This window comes from Curcuma longa, unplaced genomic scaffold, assembly GCF_044706935.1.
Source record: "Curcuma longa cultivar G26 ecotype Majalengka, Jawa Barat unplaced genomic scaffold, ITB_CL_G26_1.1 contig_19260, whole genome shotgun sequence".
NCBI classification, from domain to species: Eukaryota; Viridiplantae; Streptophyta; class Magnoliopsida; order Zingiberales; family Zingiberaceae; genus Curcuma; species Curcuma longa.
In genome coordinates, this window is record NW_027431048.1 from 1 (window position 1) to 10,722 (window position 10,722).

The window sequence follows — 10,722 nt, forward strand, 5'->3', positions numbered from 1 at the left end:
ATTTTTCTGGTAGTGGTGGTATATCTAGTAATAATTTAAAAAAATTAATTTTATCTAATATAAAAAATAAAGTATTTTGTCTTTTATTTGGTAGGAGTTCATAATAAAACAAAGTTCCAGACAGACACACAAATTAAGTTGCAGCCGATCTTAAGCAAAGCATTAGATTCAGATGGAGACAGACAGAGCATCCAACCAGCGAATAGGAAATATGAATGCCTTACTGTTCACAGTCACATTGTGAGCGTTTGTTCACAGTATTTTGATGGAAACGTTAATTCTCTATAATAAATATACTAAAGCAAGTTGAAACATGAATGTGGAGTCAGTTGGCAGAGCAGTCAAACTCCAGGAATGCAATGCAAATTGTCAATCCAAAACCATCTCAACATGCAATGCAAATGATGGTCAACATATTAAGGTTGCCAAAACCATCTCAATTCGTGTTTGATTTTGGATATTCAACTGTTTTTGGTTGGATCGATTTCCGCCACAATCCCGGAATCCGGCACCAACCGGAGCGCCGGCGAAAATGGCCGGCGGTGACCGGACGGCGGCGTGTCGGTGCCAGAAGCGGAGATGAGTAGAAATTCTGTCTCCGTCTCCATTTCAGTGTCCCCAATGACAGAAATGAGACGGAGACAAAAATTCTACTTAAAATCAAACGGGAGCGGAGACAGAAACATATTAAAAGAACTAATTGGTTACATTCACATCAGGAAGATGAAAATGAGGACATGTTTCAACGGCCTCATCTGCCGACTGTCTCAGTTGGCACTTAATTTTAAATTTGTTCTTATACCTGAGTCTCTCGAAACCATTGTACCAACCATTATTTTAATCGACAAAACTAAATATAAAATTTTGAAATATTAATGACCATTTATTGTAAAGTAAATCTGCCCTGACGAGATGGCTAAGTGAAGATCCTCCATAACTTTCATCTCCATCACAACTATTTTCAAAGGCAAGTTCATTTATGAGAGTGAAAGAAACTTAAACTGAATTCGATAGCCCAGCATTAACTCAACGAATTGATGATGTCTAAGTATTTCTAAATATTAAATCATAAAATAATTTGATGAAATATAGTGCCTTATATGCAGTTACATTAGTGGTGTTATTCCGACAATGTGGTTTTCAGGAATTAATTTCCCGAAAGGCAACAAGGAGAAAGGATGAAAAAAAAAATCGTGAGCGGATCCATGATTTCAGATTCGAGGCTGCGGACCGAATCTAACGTCGAGTTGTTTGTTTCCCACATAATGACGTCGGCAAATCGCGTGGGGACCACCCGAGTTCGTTCATTCTCCCATTATTGCAACGGCGACACGTGGGCTTCACATCCCGCTGAATGACGCGGACGCCTCCCATTGGCTCGCGGATCAAGCGGCACGTGGAGACCAGGGACCGCTTGCGTATTTCGCCATCTCGTGAGAAACGTGTGTTCTCATCCAACGTGAGAAAACAGTGAGATACTTTCACATAAGAACAGATAATTAGATTAGATGAGCGATTAATGTGTTTTTTTTTTCCTTTTCGTTTTTTGAAACAAACAGCTTAATTTGCATAACGGTTATTAATTATTTAATTTAATTTAATTTAATTTTCCATTACAATGAAAACACTATTCCTCCGTTTTCAAAAGTATAAATACAATTTTCTTTCGCCGTTATTTTGCGGGCGTTGAATGATCTATGGATCGGATGTGACGAGTGAAAGCCATCTCAGTTGTTGGAATGTTTCAGAAACGACAATATCCACGAATGGGAAAACAATACAATAGAAATGGCACGACATGTACGTCTCCACTGGATTGTGTAATGATTTTTTTTCAGCAAATGAAAAATAGAACAAAAATAGTTGGCATCATAGAAAAGGCTCCTTGTTTTACATTAAAAAATATATATATATCGTATTCTTCAATATTGAGATGCGGTTGTGTGCATAATGTATCCTAGTAAAAAGGTATGTAAGGGAATTTTTCCCCCAGTAAAAAAGGTAACGAGGGATGTACCTATATTTTACAGTTCTAAATATCATTTATACTGTGATATTTAGGTTCACCTCTTTATGAGAGCATACCTTTGATTTGTACTTGCAGTGTTCCCTGCCTCAAGACTTCCATTGCGTCATGTTATTGGTGCTTCATGTTATTGGTTAGGAAGGAGTAGCAGATGATGGGCATGAAGTAATTTGCAGAGGAAGAGGGACCAAACCAGGTACTCAGCTTCATTCACTTAATTAACAGGACCACTCTATAAACAATAAAAACAAAAGAATGGTCACAGCCAGAGATGCTTGCTACCTTCCTAAATCTCTTCCATGGGTAAAAATGATAACCGTCATCAGTCAAAATCAGTTTTACTTGTTGTGATACAGATATTGGTTGCGAGAAATTGCCCGGTAAAACGTATGTGTGACTGAAGAAAAGGACAAGTGACAGATAAATTAGAACTAGTGGCGGCTATTTGGTTCCATATTTATGCCATTAGTTCCACCTTTTTTTTTTTTCTTGCATTGCTTGCATTCCTACCTTGGTAGTGTTTGTACTGTTCCATGGAGATCTATCCAGACGGGTTTTGCTTGTGGACCAGTTTCTCTAGTAGAGCCAACAAAGATGTCGCTGTCACCATTGCTATCGCCGTCGTGTGGCTTTCCTGTCGGCATCACCGTGCTCGACCTGACTGCCAGGCCATTCGTTTCATTCATTCTTTCTTTATCCCTATCAAGCTCCACTCCATCCAGCCAGAATTGATCCATCAACCTCCAGCTCCACTGGCAACCTCACAGCAGCATGTCTTGGTCCCCCACTCACCAAACAAATTTTTTTTCACCACAGAGATTGAAAAGGAAATGTAGGATACTGTCTGCAAGAATGTTCAAGATACATGTGGTTACACATCAAGCAATGGAGAATGGAGACAAAAACAAGATCCTACTGTATGCATAGAGAGTATTAGTTAGAAACTATATACGAGTTCAAATCAGAACATAATATAGAGCCCAAATTTACAGTGTCTAAGTAGCACACCTGTGGGGATGCATTCAGTTTCCAACATTTATAATGAAAGTACATGTACAATAGTAATGGTCTACTTCCATTCAATATACCGTGACCGGTTCAGGCAAGATCATTTGAATCTAGTGACCAGAATTAAAGGCAATAACAGATGGCTATTCCCAAAGCTTATTGTAGTGTTTTAATTACAAAAAAAAACTCAATATTAGGGAAGATAGTATTGTTTTAGTTTGGAACTAAACTCAGTTATTTTAATTGCACTGGTAAATGGCCCATGAAAATACGAAATTTACTCAAAAAAAGTTAGTGAAGAACTAAAATTCAGGATGGCAAGAAGAAAGAGGAGCAGAAGGAAAAGTCATCTTGCAATAACATGATTCATTTTTAGGTTTATTATTTATGGAATTGGCACTAATCTCATAGACAATATAGGCAATATTAGCACAATCATTGCCAAAGTTGGAGAAGGATAATGATCTGAGTATCTGAAGATTCCTACAAATTACTTCAGATTTCCTACCTAGCAAGCCCAAATATTTAAACCTAAGAACACTCCGTAAAAGACATCACTGCAAGAGTGCATATTAATAAATAGTGATAATCAATAAAATCACAATTAGCAGAAACAAGAGACAAAAGGATGCAATGGCATGAAAATTAGAACTAAACATATTATGCCTTCAGAACTTATACCATCTGTAAATCAAAACGATCTTGTATCGTAGGAATAAATAGCACCATCCAACAAACCAATGACCATTTGCCAATAACACGGGCAAACTGAAATGATACGTTTGCCTATCCAATCTTATACAAAATTCCATCACAAAATATTCTAAGGTATTTGATATAAACCTGCATGTAGGAACCACAACACATTTAATCTGTGTTACTAGACTTCTGATGATTTATACAAAATTGCTAATCCAATATAAAAAAATTACATAAGCTAATTCTTGTTAACATTATCAGTGTATCCATCCCATGCCCACTTATATAAGCAAAATGCAATGATAAGCATGGATATAAATTTAACTACTAGTAGTGTGGATATAAATATAATCTAACGAGTTGTAAGCATGGAGATCAGGAAAACACTTATCATCCTCAAGATTTTAGACATAACTAGCGTCATTGAGGATTCTGTGAAGCAGATAATTTCTGTATTGACAGATGCCATGTTCACTGAACCAGAGTTTTAGAATAGAAAGTACTTTTCAGCGAGAGAAAAGTAGCATTAATTGTCCTAAATTTATCATGTTATTAACATTCATGAATCGAGTTGTATGAAACATTGAATTACAATATGATTGTTCAAATGATACCATATTGTTCCCTGCTGCAATAACCATGCAGTTCCAGGCTTGTGTATCACTTTAGCAGCTTTTTCCACCTTCAGCGAGCTAAAAATAAACCTCAAAAAATTCACATTTTCATATACAGGCGGTAATCTTAGAAATGCTGAAGCATTGGCCAACTATTTAACTTCCCTATCTCTCCCTCACCCATTAGTTACCTGGGGTTCCAATTAGGCACTAGTCAACCAAATAGATCACAATGGGAAAACTTGGTATCTTGAGCAGCTAAGTATCTACTCATCCAGAAAGCCTTCCTTTCTTTAGGACACAAGATTCTCATCAATAGTTCTTGTCTCCCATAGTTTTCTGCTCTTCTCAAGTTTCTTGATACCATCTTGGGTAATTAATAAGTTGGACCAGGCTGAAGGTTTCCTTTGGAAGTCATAGGTTTCCATTTCCTTTCATTTGCACATTTAGTTTCATGGGAAATGGTTTATCGTCCAGGGAAGAGAAGGGATTTAGCATTTGGCTCTCCTTTGCAATTGGTGGTGGCTCTTCTTATCTGGCTCTTCCCTATCTTGCATATGAATGGTTAAGGATATAGATTTTCTTGAACTCCAGAGAAACTAAGAAACCAGAGCCATATATGGTCCTTCTCACAGAAGAGTACCTGGCAAACAGATTTTTGCACGTTGAGCATCATTGAGGAGGAATCTAGATAATAAGAAACTCCTTTCTGCCTTGGGAGTTGACATGGTGGATTTTTATTAGGAACCTTCTCTAGATTTATTCCCTGCATGCTAATAAGTTTGTCAGACTTCAAGATCTCAATTGTCCTGTCTTTCTCTTAGGCCGATGTAGGATAGCCCTGTCTCACTCAGTGAGCTCAAAACTTGCATCATGTGGCAACTTCCTCGTCATATCCACTCTCTTCTGAATCTGCACACAAGAGAGGGTCACAGTGAGGTATTCACAGTAGAATCAGTGAGGTATTCACAGTAGAATTAGGGTCACAGTGAGGTATTCACAGTAGAATTAGCTTATCATATGCTTACTTTTCATGGCATAGCAGATTTATTTGCACCTTCAGTTTGGAACTTCTAGGCTACTTCAAAAGCATACATTTTCATTTGGTTGGGTTTTCATAAGAAGATAAATACCAAGGATTATCTCATCCAAAAACAAATTCCCATCACAAAATACTTGGTCAGCCTTTTGCACTAAACCCACTCAGGTTTGTGATGAAACATCTTACCATCTACTCTTTTCATGCTGTACAGCCACCTTGGGCTGGGTTTTTCATGCTGGATTTATTTCAGTTATCATGGATGGATCCCTTCACTCTGCCAACTCAAGTGGATTTGACTTCTACTGTTCCACGTGTCTTCAAAGTGGTAAACTCCTTTGCACATCCATGGATGTACACTTTGTGGATCAGCCAAATGAAACACATATTCCAAGGAGGCAATATCAATATATTAAATATGTTCCGTTGATTTATGGATCGACATGAATACTGCATTGGCAGTGTGCGTCAATAAACAGCATGAGAACATATAACTGGGACTTCTAAAGCTAAGGCTGAAATCTTGCAACACCAAAGGTTGCTGCAACATCGAAGCTTAAATTGAATAGGATAATACTTTTGGGGCTTTGGCTGCTGTTGCTGCAGTTCCTGTAGCAATGTTCATAGGGAACTTTTCCTTTCCCAGCTGCTGGGTTGTTGTGTTTAAATTACATATGATATGTTTCACAATTTGTTTCAGTAGCCTTATTAAATGATCCAGTAAGTAGTAACTACTAATATGCAACGTGAACACTTTGTTCACTGAAATCATTTTTAAAAGATAAAATAAAAATCATCTAAATGAAAATTCTAGGGATAGAATATACTACAAGTATGAGGTGGACCTACAGAAAGAGAGAAAACTTGCCTATCTCCTGTAGGATGAAGAAGATCAAGGGGCAGCTGAGAAGCATGGGTGAGGATATTGATTGAAGATGCTGATAATTCAGAATCATTACCTGAAGTGGGTGATGTTGGGAGGATTTCTGGAACAGTAAGAGGGAAGGGGTAGAGGACATAGGGGATTTACCAGCAGGAGATTCCTGGTTTAAGCGACCCCAAATCACTATGAGAACGTAGTCATATCTTGTACAGAATCCAATATAAGGTTATAATTCACCAATCTATTGTCTCTGACACACATCCATGGATTTCATTTTTGATTCATGGTTTGACCACCTTGTATCACACTACTGAACTCCTTGTTCAACATGGCATTTTCTTCTTCTTTCTCCCTTAGTGCTGCTTTGGTTTTCAATTCGAAGCCAAAATATCTTAAATTGATTTTGCTCATTGCTTGTGTCCTGCCAACCAAAACCACAATCATTCAGATGGTTGGATCCCACTGGTTGAATGTGAATAAAAAGGAAAATATTGCAACAATCAGTTAAAAAGAAGCAGCAGGGAAAAACAAAGGGAGAGTTACTGTAGCAGCGGAGGAAAAAGAAACTTTTGGGTTGTACAGTTGGGATTCTACCCAATACATAAGATTTGGTCCAAGGAATTGTAGAACTAGAAGAGGATTTTCCACTGTCCATTGATTAAGTTCCAACCAAGTAACAACCTCAACATAAGACTAAGCTCCCTTCGCTTTGGTATAATTGTTACCCCTCTCTTTAAAGATTACTTTTGGTTATTTACTTAGTTAATTTAAATTTCTTTTATTTAATTACTTGTTTTCATATATCATCATATATTATTTAAAAGACCACAAAACACAAAATATGATCACATCGCTAGTTTCTTATTTAGTTTGAGTGTCATCCATCAAAAAGTATATTATCATTAGCATCTTATTTTACTAGCCTTTTGACTTGTTTATTATACTTTCCTACTGCATTATATGTATTGCATTGTTTTATCTTATAATCATCATTGCTTGTCTAAGCATAAACCTGATATGTATTGCATAAACCTGATATAGGTCTAAGCATGACAACCTTAGTTTTAATGGACGATCAAACCTATAAATTTCTAGATTGGTTAGATGATAATGAAATCCAATTGGACCGATATAACTTGACATCAATTGGACAAACACAATTTGTTATCAACAAACTCGTAGAGTGTCAAAGAAATTTGACAAGTTATTCAAAATCGTCATTACATGATAGAAGCAAAACCCATCAAAGTAAACCAAATCTCAACACCAACATTGAATGCATCTAGTTCACTAATAATCAAAGAACTTCTAATAAAAAAGTAATGAGTTGACTTAAAAGGACCTCTTGATAACTCAACTCTAGGAAGGACTGCATATACCACATTTGTAAGAGCTCGAAAGGACCATAGTCCTTGATGATGCAACTTTAGAAGATCCGTCTACAGCATTTTAGAACAGTCCTTCAATTAGACCTTAGCAGGAGAAAACGCCTGCCCAATCAAAAAACACCTCTTCATCCAATCATGCTTTTGTACCAATACCGTGAACTTAATTGGATTAAGCCCAATGAATAAAGCATAGCTGAAACTGAACATGAAAAAGAGGAATAACAAGGGGAGTAGCAGTTACCGATCCAGATCGATAGCTGCAACTCTAAACGCAGCTCGGTTACCAGTCGCTGCGGAAGAATAAACAAATCTGATTAAACTTACCAGATCTCCCGTCACCCACCTTTCTTCTCTTTCCGATCTCGCCGGCGACGAAGGAGCTAATCAGAGAAACAAAACCTGATCCTCTCACTTCTCCCAAGCAACTCCATTCCGCCCCAAGGCCCAGCTCAGAATTTCTCATCTGCCATTCCGGCCCAATATTCGTGTCACCGTCACGTTTTAAATATTTAAAAATAAAATTATTGGACTAATATTTTATTTAAAAATATATTTCGAAGATATTTTCTATTTAACCCACTTCTTTATTTTATTTCACTCGAGGAGGCCCCCCCTCTGCTTTCAACACTTGCTTTAAATAGCAACTGGAGAAGAACAAGGCACAAAAGTCAAGAACTCAATAAGAATGTTTTGGAAAAAATTAAATGCGAGAGAGACTGATTTGCGTGAATTATCCCTGAAAGCATTTGGTTTAATCTCGAATCTGACACAATATATCTTCTGTCCACTCCACAATAAGTAGGAAAATCAAAAAACAAAGAACAGAGTGAAAAATCATGTGGGAAAACAAACTCGTATGAGAGGAAAAAGGACTATTGGACAAGGAAAAGGAAGAAGGCACATGTAAATGTCTGTCCAAGTAAGTTCAATCAATGAGCCCATCATTGCTATCATAGATATCAAAAGTCCACGGCAGCAGCCACGCTCTCCCCCAATTGCCCATCCCAATCATCCTCCAAACACCATCACATTCTTTATACTTTTACTTGCCACAGTAATTGAGTTCGAGTAAAAGGAAAAAAAAAGGTTCAGTTTAATAAGATCTAACTGAGTTCATTCTGATGTTGTTGTTGGAACCGGCTTTGTGTTTTTATTGGTGCAATTGAAACAAAAGCTAGAAAGTTTGATCCTTAAACTTTTTAATAATACCCATATTACTGAGGAACAGTGAAAAGGACGAGTTGGCAGGAAACAAAGTAAAGGACAGAAAGTGCAACATCAGACTAGTATTATAAGTTGAAGGAGTACATTCTTTGTTTGCTCTCTCCCATCCTCTTCCGTGTCCATCCATTATTTATCTTCCTCGTCAGCTAAACTGATCGCTTCTTTTAGTTTCCCCGAGCTTCTTGATTTATGAGATCGCTGTAGTTGATGCGTACACTGAGTGAGTTTTCGTTCTCGATATCACTTTTGCTTTCTAAATTGTGTTTGGTTTCAGTTCTTTCTCCAACCAAATCGACAAAAACGGAGGAAACTAAGGCCGAGTATAATTAAGCAGCTGAGACAAAAGCAGCTGGAGGAGGAGGAGAAGATGTCCAATCTCACATCTGCCTCTGGTGAAGCCTGCGTCACATCAAGTCCCCAGTTCTCCTCTTTGGCCTCTCAGTCACCCAAACGAGCTAAGAAAGAGGGGACTTCCAGGAAACCCAGGTACCAGCAGTTCGCTGCACAGATTTTGTTACACAATCTTTTTTAGATTTTTTTTCCTCTCAATTTTTTTGCTTGGCTTTGATCGATTCAGACCCAAATGCTGAAGTTATAGCTTTGTCACCCAAGACACTGATGACGACCAACAGGTTCGTGTGTGATGTCTGCAACAAGGGGTTTCAGAGGGATCAGAACCTGCAGCTGCACCGGAGGGGTCATAACCTTCCGTGGAAGCTGAAGCAGAGGGTGAACAAGGATCAGGCCGCGAGGAAGAAGGTATACATCTGCCCCGAGGTGTCATGTGTGCACCATGACCCTTCCAGGGCGCTCAAGACCTCACTGGCATCAAACACTTCTCCAGAAAGCACTGTGAGAAAAATGGAAGTGCCTCCAAGTGCTCCAGAAGTATGCGGTGCAGTCAGATTGGAAAAGCCTCACGGCAAAGATCTGTGGAACGAGGGAGTACAGATGTGACTGTGGAACTCTCTTCTCAAGGCAATGATCACAATTAGTGCACTTTTTTTTCTTCTTTCAAATGACTTCTAATTGATTACTGTAATCAAGCTAGATACTTTTTGCAGGAGGGACAGCTTTATCACCCATAGAGCATTCTGTGATGCTCTAGCTGAAGAAACTACGAGAGCAATTACTACTCCAGTTCTACATGATCCCCACCAACAGTTGTTCAACTCTCAAGCCATGCCATCTCATGAACTCCCAGAAGCTTCCCAAACTGACATGATCATGAAGCCCCAAGAAGCTGCCAACGTTGCTAGTTCTTCAGAAATGTTCTTACCACAATATCGTCATATGATGCACCAAGTGTCACCTGCTGGCGCAACCAAGAGCCAAATGGAACTCTTCCCCTCAATCAATCAGCATAAAAGTCATCCTCCATTCCCTGCTACGTCTGCTTTTTTGTCAGCCACGGCACTGCTCCAAAAGGCAGCTCAAATGGGTGCAATAATGGGGAGAGCACACCAACATGTTGATCAGATGGCAGGGTTTAGCCGTGGGTTCTCCTCTCGTCAGGGAGCAAATTGGAGTGACAATAATCTGCATGGATTGGGAACTGTATCAGCTGATGCTTTGGATAGTGAACTAGTCCAAAACAGGATTGGGGGCTGTGAAAGAGGGCAGGGATCAGAGGGCAAGAGTAGTGACGGCAACCAATTGACTCTAGATTTGTTGGGGAAGAGAGCTATATTGCAGTTGGATCCATCCATGAATAATTTCCCTTCCTATGAGGATGCACTACAAGAATCATACTGGAATCAGTAAGCCATGTTGTATCTTCATTTTTTCCCCTCTTTATTAAGTTTATCATTAGATTCTCGACTTTTAATTACTTTGCTGCT

General features: G+C 38.6%; 1 pseudogene; it reads left to right on the forward strand.

The window, feature by feature from the left end:
• Window positions 1–9,244: 9,244 nt before the first annotated feature.
• LOC141817072 (protein indeterminate-domain 7-like) lies at window positions 9,245–10,662 on the forward strand (annotated as a pseudogene).
• The last annotated feature ends 60 nt before the right edge of the window (window positions 10,663–10,722 follow it).